Genomic DNA, 16,279 nt, shown 5'->3' with positions numbered 1-16,279 from the left:
CTTTGGGGAGAAGAAAAAAAAGAAGAAGATTGGCAACAGAAGTTAGCTCAGGTGCCCATCTTGGGGGGAAAAAAAAATCTGTTAGGCTATGGATATATGTAAAATCCCAAACTGTCACTTTGACCTTACAGTCCCCATGGCACCCACTAATCTTTGGACAGAATTAACCAGTTTTTTGGCTGTAGTGTTGATATATCATGGAGTGCTTTTAGAAGCCATTACTCAATTGGTAACAGGAAGCGTTTCGGCTCATGGCTCCAAGATAAGCTCAGAGTTTCTTGGCTACAAGGACTAATCAGATTGAAAAAAGTTTTCTTAACTCTGTTAATCAGTTATACTGACAGAGCTAACATTTGTCAGACAGTTTCTATAATTAAGGAACCACAATATATGATCCTATTAAAATATTTCATAGCATAAAAAGTAGTATATGTTAATTTGAATGTTTACTACATATTTAATCACACTCCTACCATCACTACCACCACAAGTTGAAAATGCATATGCCAACCTTTAGCCCAGGGTGACTTCTGAAGCTGAGTTATGAACCCCAACTGAAATAGTGGGGTTGTAATGGAAATGCTGACAACCTTAACTATAGCAGCATGAACAACACTGACTATAATAAAATCCTTGTTCAGATATAACTCACATAAAAAGTAAAAGCCAAGGGCTGTGAACAGCTCAGTACGTTTAAGTCATTTCTCAACATGTTCGAAATCCATATAATTCTGTATTCCTTTCAAAGCATACCTGATGGCTTTTCAGACTTCTGTATTTTGTTTCTAAAAATCTGTATACAGCAATATCTCATATGACTCCCTGTGAAAGATTTTTCCCCTTTATCTTCAGCTAGTGAGAGTGCTCATGAAACTTTCATGAAACAAATGTCTTTCTTATCTGGCCTTGTTTTGCATTTTGAATCTCCCTGGGAATGGACTTGTTCAGTGAATTCGGAAAAATAATCAAGGGCCCAGGAAATTTTGATTTGCAAAGCCTGTTAAAGCAACTCTGCATTAAAACTGCCAGTGTAAAACTAAAGATGATAATACTGTTTCACATCAGTTTAATTAGCACTTCGTTATTTCCCCCTGAATGTCAAAGGAGTGATTTCTTTTATCTTTCATGCAAAAAAAAAAAAGCAGAGGGAATCAAGCATATGAGTCAAAAAGCTATAGCAAAAGCAACAGTGACAGTCACTATTTATTTTTTTATTAAGGTGTTACAGCACTGAGCACTCACAGCCACACGCACCCTGCACATTTGGACAGCTGGCAGTAAGCACTGTTGAAGAGAACAACGCTGACAAGCGACAGAGTTGCTGCTCTTGTCTGTAGATACGCCTTGAAGTCCAGTTGGCACAAACTTAGAATTCAAGAATCTGGAGAACGGCCTAGAATTGATTCAACTTATGTGAACCGTTTCTAGCTGGATCTGGAAATTACTTATGGGAGATAAAGCTCTTTGTTTCCTCCAATCTCAGATATTTGCTATAATTTAAATATTATAACATTTCAATGTGAATATGGTCCTGAACATCATCTTGCAAGTGGCTTCATTAATCACAATCATTCCCCATTGTTTTAAGACTGTGGAAGACCAGAGGAAGGCGTAGAATGAAGATGATTAAATGATTATGGTTGTTAGAGAAGCAAGAAAAAAGCCTGTTTACAGATATACATTTCTTTTCATAGATAATAAATTGTGAATGTGATTTACTTTGTACAAAACTGTGTTTAGAGAGAGGCAATTTTGCCATGATTAATATCCATAGAAAATTAAATTATATTTTGCAAACTATTTGAACTTCAAAAGCCTTTAACATCACAGTAAGGCTCAGCACATACTTTCATGTATTAACTACTTTAAATGACAAGAAATCTTAGACCAATAATTAGTTTTGAGACTAGAAATACAGATAGAACACAAAATACAAATATGCTAATTGTTTGACCCTGCTGTACACTTGTTTTGAAATTTGATCAGGCAGAATAAACACTTCTTTAAACTTCCTTCCAAACTTAATTGATGATATTGAATCTGAAATTACAGCTCATTCTAGAACTTTTATTTTACTTTGGAGTGTTAGTGGTATCACGCTGTTGATGCTGGAAGTGAAATCCATTCAGGGAATCGTGTTTTGAAAAATCGACTCAGGTAATATCAAAGTATCACATATATTGTTTAGGTGCAATACCTGCATATAAATATTATTCCTATTGGCTTTGCAACCTTTCTCCCCATTGGTGGTTTCCTCATCCACCACTCATGTCACATCCTACATCCAAAATTTAAATTTAAATTTTAAATTAAAACTTAAATCCTGCGTTCTCCCAAAATCTCTCCTTCTCTTTCTAGTGTCACTGCTACGGTTTCCAATCTACTAAAAAGGGAGATTCCAGATCATGGAGAACTTGGGTTTTTTTTTTTTTTTTTTTTGAGGAAGATTAGCCCTGAGCTAACATCTGCTGCCAATCCTCCACTTCTTGCTGAGGAACATTGGCCCTTAGCTAACATCCGTGCCCATCTTCCTCTATTTTATATGTGGGACGCCTGCCACAGTATGGCTTGATAAGAAGTGTGTAGGTCCGTGCCCGGGATCTGAACCGGGCTAACCCCAGGCCGCTGAAGCGGAGTGTATGAACTTAACCACTACACCACCAGCTGGCCCCAGGACTTGATATTATTATAAGCTTTGACTGCATAGTGAAAAAAGTTCAAATTGTGTTTGTAAATCATTAAAAACAAACTCTCAAGGCTAAGAAATATGTTTCTTTCTGAGTGTTAATTCCATATGTACTAGTATACTTATTAAAGATATGACAACGTGGAGAGTTCTCTAACCTACATTGCTGCTTTTGTAAAACAGTCACAAAGAGAGAAAAATTAAAATGTCAGTAATCGCTTTCATATAATCCTTGCTAAGAGAGGACAATATAAATCAGATAAGAATGCTGGCTCTGGATTAGCTGGTTATCTAAATCCAAATGGACTTTATGAGGTACATACTTGAACTTCCCTTTCCTAGGCTTTAGCTTGGTAAAAAAGTGTTTCTCAAGTACAGCAATTAGCTGGGTTGGCATTTGCCTCACTGTTTTCAGGAAGAACAGATGTCTAACTTCACTATTAGCAATGCAAAAGCATGGGAAATGTGCTGCTTACTGCCGCATGGCAATGGTATGAGGCCTTGGAAGATGTTACACCAATCATTACCACAAAACCCTTGCTTAGTATCTCCTTGATCTGTACCTCCATTTAAACTGCATCCATTTCCTGAAATGACCTGCCTGTTTGAATTCTCTTCAGAATGATTACATTTCAGTGCATGCAAATATAATCAAAACACAGACATACACATCAGTCTTCCCTTAAAACAGCTGCTGATTATAAGTAGGTATTTTGAGTAGGTGTTGAAGGGACTTTTTTAATAATAAAAAATATGGTGAGGTGTTGAAACCATAAATCTCTTAGAAGAAAACACAGGAGAAAAGCTCCTTGACATTGGACTTGGCAATGATTTTTTGGATTTGACACCAAAAGCACAGGCAACAAGAGCAAAAATAAACAAGCGGGACCACATCAAACTACAAAGCTTCTGCACAGGAGAGGAAACAATCAAGAAAATAGGCAACTTATGAAATAGGAGAAAGTATTTGCAAACGATATATCTGACAAGAGTTAACATTCAAAACATATAAGGGATTCATACAATTCAATAGCAAAAAACCAACAACCCAATTAAAAGATGGGCAAAGAAACTGAAGAGAAATTTTCCCAAAGAAGACATATAGATGGCCAACAGTGATACGAAAAGGTGCTCAATATCACTCACTAATCGTCAGGGAAATGCAAATCAAAACAACAATGAGACCTCACACCTGTTAGGATGACTATTATCAAAAAGTCAAAAGATAGCAAGTGTTGGCGAGGATGTAGAAAAAGGGAACCCTTGTGCATTGTTGGTGGAAACGTAAATTGGTACAGCCACTATGGAAAACAGTATGAAGGATCCTCAAAAAATTAAAAATAGAACTGCCATGTGATCCAGCAATTCTGCTTCTGTGTATTTATCCAAAGAGATGAACTCATTATCTCGAAGGGATCTCTGTACCCCCATGTTCACTGCAGCTTCATTCACAGTAGCCAAGATATGGAAACACCCGAAGGCTCTGCTGACAGATGAATGGATAAAAAAAAATGTAGTAAATATTAATATATAATAGAATATTATTCAGCCTTAAAAGAGAAGGAAATCCTGCCATTGGCAAGAACCTGGATGAACCTGGAGGGCACTATGCTAAGTGAAATAAGCCAGACACAGAAAGACAAATATTGCATGAGCGAATGAATGAATGAATGAACTGTATGATGAGTTACATCTTAAAACTATTATGATTATAAATATAAATACACAATCAATTCTCATTATTCATGGATTCCATATTTGCGAATTTGCCTACTTGCTGAAATTTATCTGTAACCCCAATCAATACTGGCAGTGATTTTGCGGTTAGTCACATGTGCAGAGTGGTGAAAAGTTTGAGTTGTCCGAGGCACATGTTTCCAGCTAAGGTTGAACAAGGAAACACTCTGCCTTCTTGTTTCAGCTCTCATACTGTAAACAACTATCCTTTTGTGATCTATCTAGTGCCACGTTTCCCTCATTTTTGTGCTTTTTTTGGTGAGGTTGCTTTTTAAAATGATCCCCAAGCATAGCGCTGAGGTGCTGTCTAGTATTCCTACCTAGTACAGGAATGCTGTAATGTCACTTAGGGAGAAAATGCGTGTGTTACATAGGCTTCATTCAGACAGGAGTTATAGCGCTGTTGGCTGTGAGTTCAATGTTAATGAATCAATCATATATATTAAATAAGGTGTCTTTAAACAGAAACACACATAAAACAAGGTTTGTATTGATCAGTTGACGAAAATGTTGTGACCAGAGGCTCATAGGAACCTAACCCTGTATTTCCCCTGGAACACTGGTTCAGGATTCACTAATTTAGTGTTCATGGTGACTTTATAGAACATAGGAGCAAATAACACAACTCAATTGTATAAACCACATAGAAAATACAAAAATACTACTGACAGCAAATATTATTAAGTATACCATGATTAATAAAATTTAGATCTTGGGGCCGGCCCAGTGGCATAGCGGTTGTTTGCACACTCCACTTTGGTGTCCCGGGGTTCACCAGTTCAGATCCCGGGCACGGACCTATGCACCATTTACCAAGCCATGCTGCGGCAGGCATCTCACATATAAAGGAGAGGAAGATGGGCACAGATGTCAGCTCAGGGCCAGGCTTCCTCAGCAAAAGAAGGAGGATTGGTGGTGGATGTTAGCTCAGGGCTAATCTTCCTCAGGGGCCAGCCTTGCTGCACAGTGGTTAAGTTCACACGTTCCGCTTCTCAGGGCCCGGGGTTCACCAGTTTGGATCCAGGTGCAGACACACCACCACTTGGCAAGAGCCATGCTGTGGTAGACACCCCACGTATAAAGTAGAGGAAGATGGGCACGGATGTTAGCTCAGGGCCAGGCTTCCTCAGCAAAAAGAGGAGGCCTGGCAGTAGTTAGCTCAGGGCTAATCTTCCTCAAAAAACAAAAAATTGGATCCTATTATATATAATTTTATTTAAATTTATTATATTATTTTCATTTGCCATGTCATTAAAGTTTATTGAAGGCTTGATTTTATTCAACCTATATTACATTGTATGTATTTTCTATGATTCATTTTACTATTTCCCTTAATTCTCAGCTATTTGGGATATTTCCAGTTATTCACTGTTAAATAATGTTACAATGAAATTCTTGTGCATAAATCTTGGTGCCCATTTCTGATCATCATCTTAGGACAAATTAAAGGTTTGCAGTTCATTTGAGGCTTTTGATACATTTTGCTTTCCAAAAAGTTGAAGTCATCTTGAACTCGGACCATTAATGCACAAGGATCTCACCTACGCCACCTGTGCCAGCACTGAGTATACGGTATAGTTTGTTTTTAACCTTTACCAATTCAACAGCTGAAAACTTCTATCTTATTGTTTTATGTGCATTTCTTCCATTACTGATGAGGGGGAACATTTTTGCTATGTTTTTCTTCTGAGAACGTTCTGTCTCTGTGCCATTTGCCCATTTAAGGGTTAAGAATCATTTCTGATGGATTTCTAAGTTAGAATGTCAACCGAGGTAATTAATCTGTTTGAGATAACTCATTTCCCTTTGAAGAACAGTGTGGTTACTAATAGTAAAAGATACACGAATAAACGCATGAATTTATACAAAGCCTACCACGCTTCCATGGAATAGGTAACTGAAGAAAACTGACATCTTTAAAATAAGGGATATAAATGTACAATTCAGGGACTGCAAGTCTTTATACTACTAGAGTTACCTAAACGTGTGTTTAGGCAACAATCATATTCCTTAAGACAGTCGGGCAATGAAGATATTTATTCTTTGTTCATTATCTCACAGCATGGTACTATTCTCTGCAAACATGAAGAAGGAAAAATCAACTGAATGAAACCCTAAATCCTAACGATACCATTTTTATATATTTAACAGTTTACTGTAGTTTTAGAGTAAATCAGTAAGTGTTTGCATTTGTATGATTTCATCGGGTGGTTCTAATTAAAATAATTAATGTTGCCATTAAAGTATAGAATTTACCAAGGTTTATATTGCTTTCTCAGTTTATCTTAAATTTATGAAGAAAATGTTCATATTCTTATCTTTTTCAACTATGTTTTGATATTCCTCTGAGTGTTGCTACAGTGAAAAGAACAGGGGATACACACGCAGCCAAACCTCAGCTCTTATTAATTGTGTGAGCTTGAGCACATTACTTCATGTTTCAAAGATTCAGTCTCCTGTTTTGTAAAACCATGCTTAATACAGTGCCTGGCACTTAGTAAGCTCTTTATAAATGGCAGTGGTTATTATTATCACTATTAGGTATTAGAAAAAAATGCATAATTGCGTGAAGAAGCAACAGCTGGCATAAACACTAGCCTTGGGTTTTCTGCTCCAACTGCAAGCAGAATCCATTTCTTTAAAATGCACATAAAATAAATGCTTTATTATAATTTTTATTAGTTCTTATAACAATATTTTAAACTCATGCCTTTTTTATTTGCCCCTAAACATTTAGTATTAATTACTCAGGATATTCAATTAAACACTATATGCTTTTTCTTTTCTTCCATGTTTATACATACTAAAGACAAAGATATCCTAACAAAACAGAATGTTGGAACTTATATGATCAACTCTTGAACGTGGAGCAATGATTCTTCCGTCAAAGCTCAGGGATGTCATTCAAAATTAGGATGAGCCTCTGTGATCATGTTTTTAGAGTCCTACTTTTAAAAGACTACAAGATGGAAAAAAGTGGAAGAACATGTAAAGAAAATAAAATTAATGACATCACACATTATTTCAGAAAGTAACAAGTGAATTTTGACCTTCATTTTAAAAACAGGACTGAACAAACATAAAAAAACCTAATCAAAATCATCCGGAATTAACATCCTCATACTAGCTTGAATAATAAACCATTATTTATATATGACAACTTTCTCCTAAGGCATTTCCACAGTGAATATCTAATTTTATTATCATAATCACCTGGAGGGATAAACAGGCTAAATATGACCATCTCTATTTTTCAAAATAAGAAACGTTATCGTACAAATGAGGAAACAGGCACTGACAGGTTAAATGGCCAAACTATGACCCAACAAATAAGTAGCAACAAAGTGGAAACTAGAATGTATATGTGATGCTTCTCATCTTTGGACATATGTCTAGCACGTGTTTCTTTCAGATATGACGATACTGGAATCCTTTGCCTCAGAGCTATTAGCTTCCAATAAGAGTCAGGGGTTTTTCCCTTACGATTTCAATGCATCTTCGAATAAAAATGCCAGCTCCATTCTGTTTTACATGGAAATACTGCGAAGGAGTTTCGGTCATATAAAATGGACACAAGTAAATGTTATATTTGCTATTTACTAATTTACCTCATCAACCTATAGAATCCAAACTCCAGAAAAGGACCCCAAGTAAATTCAAGAAATCACACCAGCAAGGTGGCCCCTATGACTTGGTCCTAGTATTCAAGCCATGTTAAAGATGTGTAAAATGTGGAGAATGGAGGCCATTGCTTAGGTAGTTCTGATACTGTTCTTACAATTTCCCGAAATCCCCAACCCCTATATCTGTAAACCAGCTCATCCTTACTGATGAATCCATCAGAAGGACTGGTCGTGGTGCACGCTGCAGTAATGGTAACCAAGTGGACTGCCAGATTTCACCAATTCTCCCTAGTGGTACAAGGGTATCTCCACTCAGGGCATAAGCTACCTCTTCTTAGGACTCTGCTGTGGCAGCAGACAGCTGGTTCTTTCTTCATTTCTGTCATTCTTCCTTCTTGCCTTACTCTCCCCTCTCTGAACCTTGACATTACTACTCAACATCAATCCTTTAACCCCTTAGCATCGAATAAGTCCTTGCGTTTTACTTCAGGAGTCAATCAAATTATAACATTTGATGTATGAATATTCACTTTTCAGCTAACGAGCTTGAATCCACAATGAGATAAAACTGAGCAATATTCCCACATATCCTATTACCTGACATTGAAGCAAAGACACAATGATAACAATGACAGGAGTGACAGGTTCTTGGTGAAAATTTTCACTCAGGATGTGCTCAGGACATGTTAGAATTCAATGACATACAAGACAGCATAATACTGATAACAACTATGGAAAGATCATTCTGAATATTTACATGGTATATAACGTAGTTGGTGGGTTTTTTTTCTTTCTTCCTTTTCTTTAATACTAGAGTGCACCCTTCTACTCTAGACTAAAAGACACTTTGATAAAATCCTTAGGTGACATGTAACTTGCTGAAAAATAATAATTATTTACAATAACGTCAGATCAACTCTGACAGCAGATATTTATACAAAGCATGTGATCATTATAACTAAGCACAAGTAAAAACATGAGGACCTTTTGAATTAAAATGTAGTACCTTTCTCACTTTTCGTAAGTCACTGCATATTTTAAAAATTTGAATGATTTGCTTTTTAAAAATGCCTTTTGAAGTATACATACATTGTGCACATAGGTGACCAGCTGAATGAATTTTCACAAACTAAACACCCCCATGTAACCAGCATCCAGATCAAGAAACAGAACATGACCAGCACCCCAGAAGCCGTCACATATTCCTTCCAGTCACTAACCCCCCATGAGTAACCATTAGACTGATTTCTAACACCATAGATCAGTTTTAAAGAACCCTCCTTGAAGACTTGGTTTTCTACTTGTTGCTAAATATGTAAGAACTTGGAATTAAATATCTGCAAATACATTTTAGTTAATTTAAGTTTTCAAAAAGTTTCATTGTGAGGTTAAAGATAGCAACTCGGATCACGTGGATGTGCAATAAACATTCACTGAGCTAAATTTACTATATCAATACGGTGTTAGATGTTGTCCTGAAAAAGTAGACTAATGACATCACACATTATTTCAGAAAGCATCATGCCAGGATGCTACCACAAACACGGAAACCCTTATATTGAGATGCAAGAGAGTACAGGATCAAGTACCAAACTAAGAAGTTCCACTAAGTACTATGGTAGAGGAGGGAAGTGAGAAACCATCATAAACCATAACGGTTGGGGAAGCCTTTACAGAGGGATGAGATTAAGCTGGGCCTTCAAAAAGATATATAGGGCTCAAAAGGGCTGAGAGAAGGGAATGGCATTTCAGTTTGGAAAAAGCCCAGAAGCCTAGGCTCTGAGACAGGCGGGGCAAGGGTGTGAGACAGATAAGCTATGCATAGGATTCTCTAGCAGACAAGGATTCTGGGATGCAAAAGCTAAGGTACCCATATAAGTCTATAACAAATTTTTGATTTATGTTGAAACATTTAACTCAAATCCAAATGGCCAAGGTCTCTGCTTCCTCTCACGGCTACCTGAAGATATTAACGTTTTCAACAAAGAGTTTCCTCTAGAAATGAAAATGAACTAGAGTGTTTACATGTTATGAATTGAAAACACTGGTTGGTAACGACTAGATTACTGACCAGTAAGAAAACATCTTTCTTTCCTAAGCCTTTTTGACATTTCAGGTTGAAAGCCCAATTTTCATGCATGTTTTAGACCGCTCATTGTTTCTATTATTTTAAAGAAATTCACTTTGTTAAATAACTAGGAGTGATGTGGTGAGAGTAAGGAAGAAAGAAGTATAATAAATTGGAAAATTGATGAATTTGATTCCCTAAAACTCAATATTCCCCTAAATTCTATAAGCTATTTATAGTGTCTGCATGATAGAGTCCAATTCATTCAGCAAAAATTAAGTTATTTAAAACAGTATTATGAAAAAGTCCAAGGGAGGCTACACAATCTTTTTTATTAAAATGATGTACTGGTATGATGTGTACTCGGTTTCACTCAGACTGCTAACATTTAAGTAAGGTCAGTTCTACTGACATTTTGTCACATTGGTATATTATCATCCTGTGCTTCTAAAAAGACTAAAACCCAAAGTTTAAATCTGCTAGGAAATCCTCCAGTTTTATATTTTCTCACACCTGAGGTCCTATGAGTCACTGTACGTGAACTGCTCTAAAAATAGTAGGATTTTGTTCCATAACTCAAAGATTTTTCAATAAAACTAAGAGTAGACAATACAAAAGTAATTTTTTTTCAGGCATAGAATAAAAGATAGACGTTTCAGCTTAGTTAGATATCACATTGAGACGGTTAACTGCCATTACTTCCTACAAGACTTATAATTCTTACTGTTCACCATGAACTTTTATGGTTTGGTGGCCTCCATAAGTTTAAATTCTCCCCGTTATTAGCTCAATTATTTCCAATTTTAACTTTCTCCCTGAAAGAAGTAAAATATGGATCAGGAAACACTGTTGAGTCCCAATGTTCTCTTTATTCTAACTTATCTTGTTTCTCCTCTCGTATTTATAGCAAACAGTAATTTTCAGGTTGCTATTCTCTATTTGCCAACTTCCCACAATGTCTTATTTTGAAATATTTTTGCTGTACTGAAATGACATGCAACGATTCCATTTAATAAACATTTATTGAGCAGTGACTTCTCTCTGAGATGCTGTGCAAACACAGATGGTAGGGAAAACGGGGCATGTTCCCTGTCACTGAGGAACTCAATCTAGGAGGTACAGAGAGAAGCAAACGATTAAATACAAAATGCTAATGTGGTATGTGCTATATTACTAATAAGGCTAAAATGCTGCTGTGACGCAGAGCAAGGAGCGGGTAATTCTGTCAAAATGGGGCAAGGGAGGCTGTGGACCACTACCTAGAAACAGGAGCATTTACACTCCAGTAAGTCTTTTATTTGGTCAGCGTTTACTTTCTATGTGTTTTCCAATATGTGAGCATGAATCTCTGCTGTATATTTTAGACCACAAAGGAAGTAAAAATGGAACTGAAATATATGTTATAAAATAACTCTACACAAGGTCTGCCCACCTTCATTGACTCTCCCACCCAGCTGTGTGATGGTGGGTAATTCTTTCCTCATTCTGGGCCTCAGTTTCTTTAGCTGTAAAATGATGCACTTGGACTAAATGCCATCTTGGGTACCTTTCAGCAGCCAGCTCTGGAGGTTCGGAAAATGTTTTGTTTTGTTTCGTTCCCCCAACTTTTTGACACTGCTGCTATTTTACGTTTTTCTTTTTCTTTTTTATTTCATAGATTTTTCCCTATAATATATCCTCTAATCTGAACTTTAATCATTATTAATTCTATGAAGAAGCCAGAGTGGATAAATAGCTAATCAGCTACTAACATGACATGGAAAGACGGCTGCTATCAAAAGGTAGAGTTGGTCATCAAAATTTATAATAATTGACTTAATGAATAAGAAATTAACACTATTTATGGGAGGGAAACTTAACGAGCTTTTATTTTGTAAAACGGCCCTAATTTAACTGAAGTGAAACCCATTTCAGATTTATGTCAAACCTTAGGATTAATAGTGCCTTCAAATACATTAATATAGTATTTCCCTGTTGAATGGAATAGTTTTAATTAAACTTTACCAACCCTTTTGATTTAATCCCTAGAGCCAACCTATAAAACTCCAGAGATTTTAAATCAAACTGTAAAAATCCTCAAAACTCAAAGTTGAAGTGATAGCCACGGGGGGAATAAAACAATAAAGGATTTATAAAATATGTCTAGTAAACCAGCAATGCTTCATACAATAGAGATCTATATATCTATTCCACACAATCATATATATACATGTACAATCTTTAAAATTAATCATTGGCGAAAAGGTAATTGGGTTTTATCAAAAGTACTTTCAATATTTTAAAAGCATCAGAGTCTCTATAGCAACCACTTTTTTTCCCTCTAAAGACTCATTGGTATGTCAGACATGAATGAGAGGACCTGCAGATTTATAATTTAACCTCGAATAAAGTGCCCAGAGTGATATTATTGTATTAATTTCAGTGGTAATAAAATTACACTGTACTGTTTGATTCCGAACTTCCTAAGGACTATGAGAATCTCTGTTTACGAGAATGTCAGGCACTCTCCTCCTCTCCCTGCCTGCTCGCCTCCCCGCTCCCTGCAATAAACTAAATAGATAAATAAAGAAGTGAAGCCAAAAGAAAACCAAACCACTTAATAATTTTTTAGGCAATGCTTTATAAACTTTTCCCACCCAAGTACCCCTAATGGAAGAGAAAATTGAACACACACCCCTAGGGATCTGCTCCGAGTGTGAAATTTCTTTGAAGTCATCTGTTTTGTTTTAAAAATTCATGTGGATTTTGCATTCTACTCCATAATATATATCTGTTTTAATGTAAAAATGATGTGTTTTTCCCCAATATCTTTGAGTTACAGAGCTCTAGGAAAATATGCTACGTTTATACCACAGCTTTGCATCTTCCAAGACGCACACAATTTTAGAAGCTTAGCTTTACAAGGAATAAATGCAATTATACAATAAATTTTTCCATGGATCCCACATATTTTCTTCTTTAGGTTTTCCTTTCACTTTAAGGTAGTTTTCTTCTCTGCGTCAGTTAATTTGAGGCCTGTAACTTTAGCACTTAACTGAAATAAATTTATTTGCTATATCAGGCAGAAAAGATCCTTACTCTATCAAAATAAGTACTCGGTTCTAATAATCCAAAAACGGAGAAAAAAGGCATTAGTATTCATACAATTGTTCTTTAAATATGACTTATATAATTCAATCATTAACTGAATTAGTTTCATTTTATCTCTATCCCTCCAGGTTAAAAAGAAAGGTACTTCTGCGTTTTTGTTTTTGAAGGTGATCATTCACAAGGAGATAGTCCATTATGAAATAAAATGAATTATATAGCGTTGACCTACTTTTATATTTTCTGGTTGACTGTCAATACATACATGCCTTACACAGTACTGAAGGTGACAGAATGTGACTCAAACAGGACTGAAATGTATATTAAGCAAACAAGACAAGTTAGACTCAAATACCAAGGAAAAGTATTTAACTATCAATAAGAGGTAAATGACTTGACCTTTCACCATGTTTTGTTTTTTTCCTACAGACTAAATTCAAAAGTATTTTCTCCTAAGGCTTTAGCAGCAAAACATTAAAAAAAGAAAAGAAAGAAAGAAAGAGATTCTGAACAGTGATTTGACAAATGATAGTCAGCTGTCTTAGAGGACAGAGCAGGGGAGATTTCCAGGCACGGGACGCAGCATGAAATCGTACACGGAGACAGGATTATTAGAAAGGAATCAAAATGGCTCAAGAGAAAATATGTCCGGGCGCAGTGAAATGAGAACTAGGAGGAAATGAAAGAGAGGTGCAAGCAGGTGGAATGTGCTTAAGAACTTTTTGAGTTGAGAACTCTGAGTCTGAATTTCATAAGGAAAAAAAAGAAAGAACTACTCAAAATAACTTGAGAATGGGGATTGCTGAGGCCGAAACAGGGAGATCGGAAGAGGATTTTTGGCAACAGTCTTTTGACTACACTGCCAGGAAGAATACACAAAAGCAAAAATAATCAAAATACAATAGACAGATTTTGCTCTTGAAACGGATTGGGACAAAGAAGTTGGTAATATTGCAAAAGAAAAATACAAAAGGATTTACCAAAAGCCCAGGCATGGGAAACAAATAAATAGAACTGAATATAATAAATACCGAGCTGAGCCTGGCAGAACCATAGGTACCCTTAAGATTATTCCCTTCCAACAAGACAATGGCAACAACTATACTATTCACAGTAGTATATTGATAATTATTATTACTACTACTAATAATAAAGATAGTGGTATAGCAACAGCTGCATAGTTACTACGTGCCAAACCTTCTAACGGATGCTTTGAATATGTTAACTCACTTAATGCTATTGTTACTATCATTGCCATTTTACAGATGAGGAAACAAAAACTTGGAAGTTTAAAGTACTAGCTCAAGGTTATAGAACTAATAAGTAATAGAGCTAGGATTAGAGCTTCACAATGTCTAACTCAAAAGGCTGTGCTCTATAGGCCACTTCATCAATAGCAGTGGTGGCTAAAAGTGGATGTGATACGATACACACATAGAAGGAGACATAGATATAGATATAGAGAAACAGGTATTTAGATTCAAAAATCAAAGCTGATATAAGCTTCATTCCAGATTTCATTACAGTTGTTCCAGATTATTTCAACTAAAATATTTATGTTTATCAGATATATTCAGGTAAAGTATGCTCAAGGCAAGAATGAAAAATCATCATCATCAAATTGATAGATCATTTTATTTAAACATATTCTTGATATACTTCCTTTCAAAATCTTCCGGAAATTGAATCTACATATTGAATAAATAAAATGTAGGAAAAATTCCGGTAGAGGGCGATCAAAAAGTTATATTAGCACTGAAATGATCTAATTTCAGAATTGGTCTTATTTTTGACATTTTCATGTTTCAAATTATAATACAAATTTTCTAAATGTTGCTATTAGTCCACATTAGTTACATGTTAGTAAATATGCTCTAGTCACAAAGGTGCGTTTTTAAATCCAAGGGGCAAGATATAGAAGTTCTTTAGAAAAGCAATTGCCAGAAAGTTGCTCTTATAGTTGTTGTGAGTATAATTTTCCATTATATTATAAAGTTTTTTAATAAACAGGAAGAAAATAACTAGTACTATGGGGTCATATTCTGTCTCCTAGTGTTATTCAGGTCCTTGGACCACAAAATGAGGCACATTGGATTAAATTAAAAAAATATGTTGAAGATTTGATTGACAATACCAGACCGGCAGAGATCACCACTGAACAATATTACACAAACAATATTCTGGGTTTTATAGACACATTTTCCCCCCTTCAAAAGACACTAACAGGTTTATATGGTTTGTAATAAACTTGGGAAACATATATGCTTTTGAGTCCTTACTGAAAGTCCTCAGAGTTATAGAGAAATGGAATTATTACAGTGCAATTTCAAATATAAGATTTATGACATACTTATCTAAGAGGGAAATGTACTTCTCCACATTTATAATCTCAGCTTCAAAAAATGTTTCCTTGATCCTTCCTCCTTTCTTTCACTTTTCAACTTATTGCAAGAGTTGACAATACTCACTAACCAACAAAGCTAAAAAGCTCAAATTAAAATCGTGGAGACATTTTTGTTTCCCCTCTCCAGTTCCTCACTGGTGCCAAGTCTTGCCCATTTTAGTCCTTCAATGATGCCCTGCCGCCTACCACAACAAGACCAGACTGCTCAGCATGACATGGAAGTTTCCGAGATGGCCACCTTATTGCTCCAGCCTCACAGTCAACTACTCTTCCACCCATCCTAACAAATTCTGCCACTGTGCCTTGCTCATATAGTGTCCTCTCTGGAAAGCATGCCCCTTTTTCCATGTCTACAAAAATCCTATCCTCAATCCTCACTCTTTTGGCCTCTTCCATGAAGCCTTCTCTTACCTACCCATTCAAAAGTTCTTACTCTCTCATCATTAGCCTGTCATGTGGCACTTCTCATATTCATCCTTGTCTTATAAAGTATCTGTATCTATGTCTTTTCTTACCTTCTAGATTTTAAACATATTCCAGTAAGAACTGTTTCACAATCATTTTGATATCACCAAAAGCCCGCTAGTATTATGGTTGCTTTGCCAATAATATACACTCCAGTATTTATGAAATGGATGAAGAAACATACTATCTGATCAGAGATATGAAAGCTT

The 16,279-nt window shown here is 35.9% G+C and overlaps 1 protein-coding gene across 7 annotated transcripts in view; it reads right to left on the bottom strand.

Moving 5' to 3' along the window:
- DIAPH2 (diaphanous related formin 2) overlaps window positions 1-16,279 on the bottom strand; it is an 816,328-nt gene that overhangs the window by 367,823 nt on the left and 432,226 nt on the right. The gene's annotated exons all lie outside the window — the stretch shown is intronic.

This window comes from Equus przewalskii, chromosome X (genome assembly GCF_037783145.1).
Source record: "Equus przewalskii isolate Varuska chromosome X, EquPr2, whole genome shotgun sequence".
NCBI classification, from domain to species: domain Eukaryota; kingdom Metazoa; phylum Chordata; class Mammalia; order Perissodactyla; family Equidae; genus Equus; species Equus przewalskii.
Note: the sequence above shows the minus strand (reverse complement) of the source record. Positions and strands in the feature narration are given on the sequence as shown.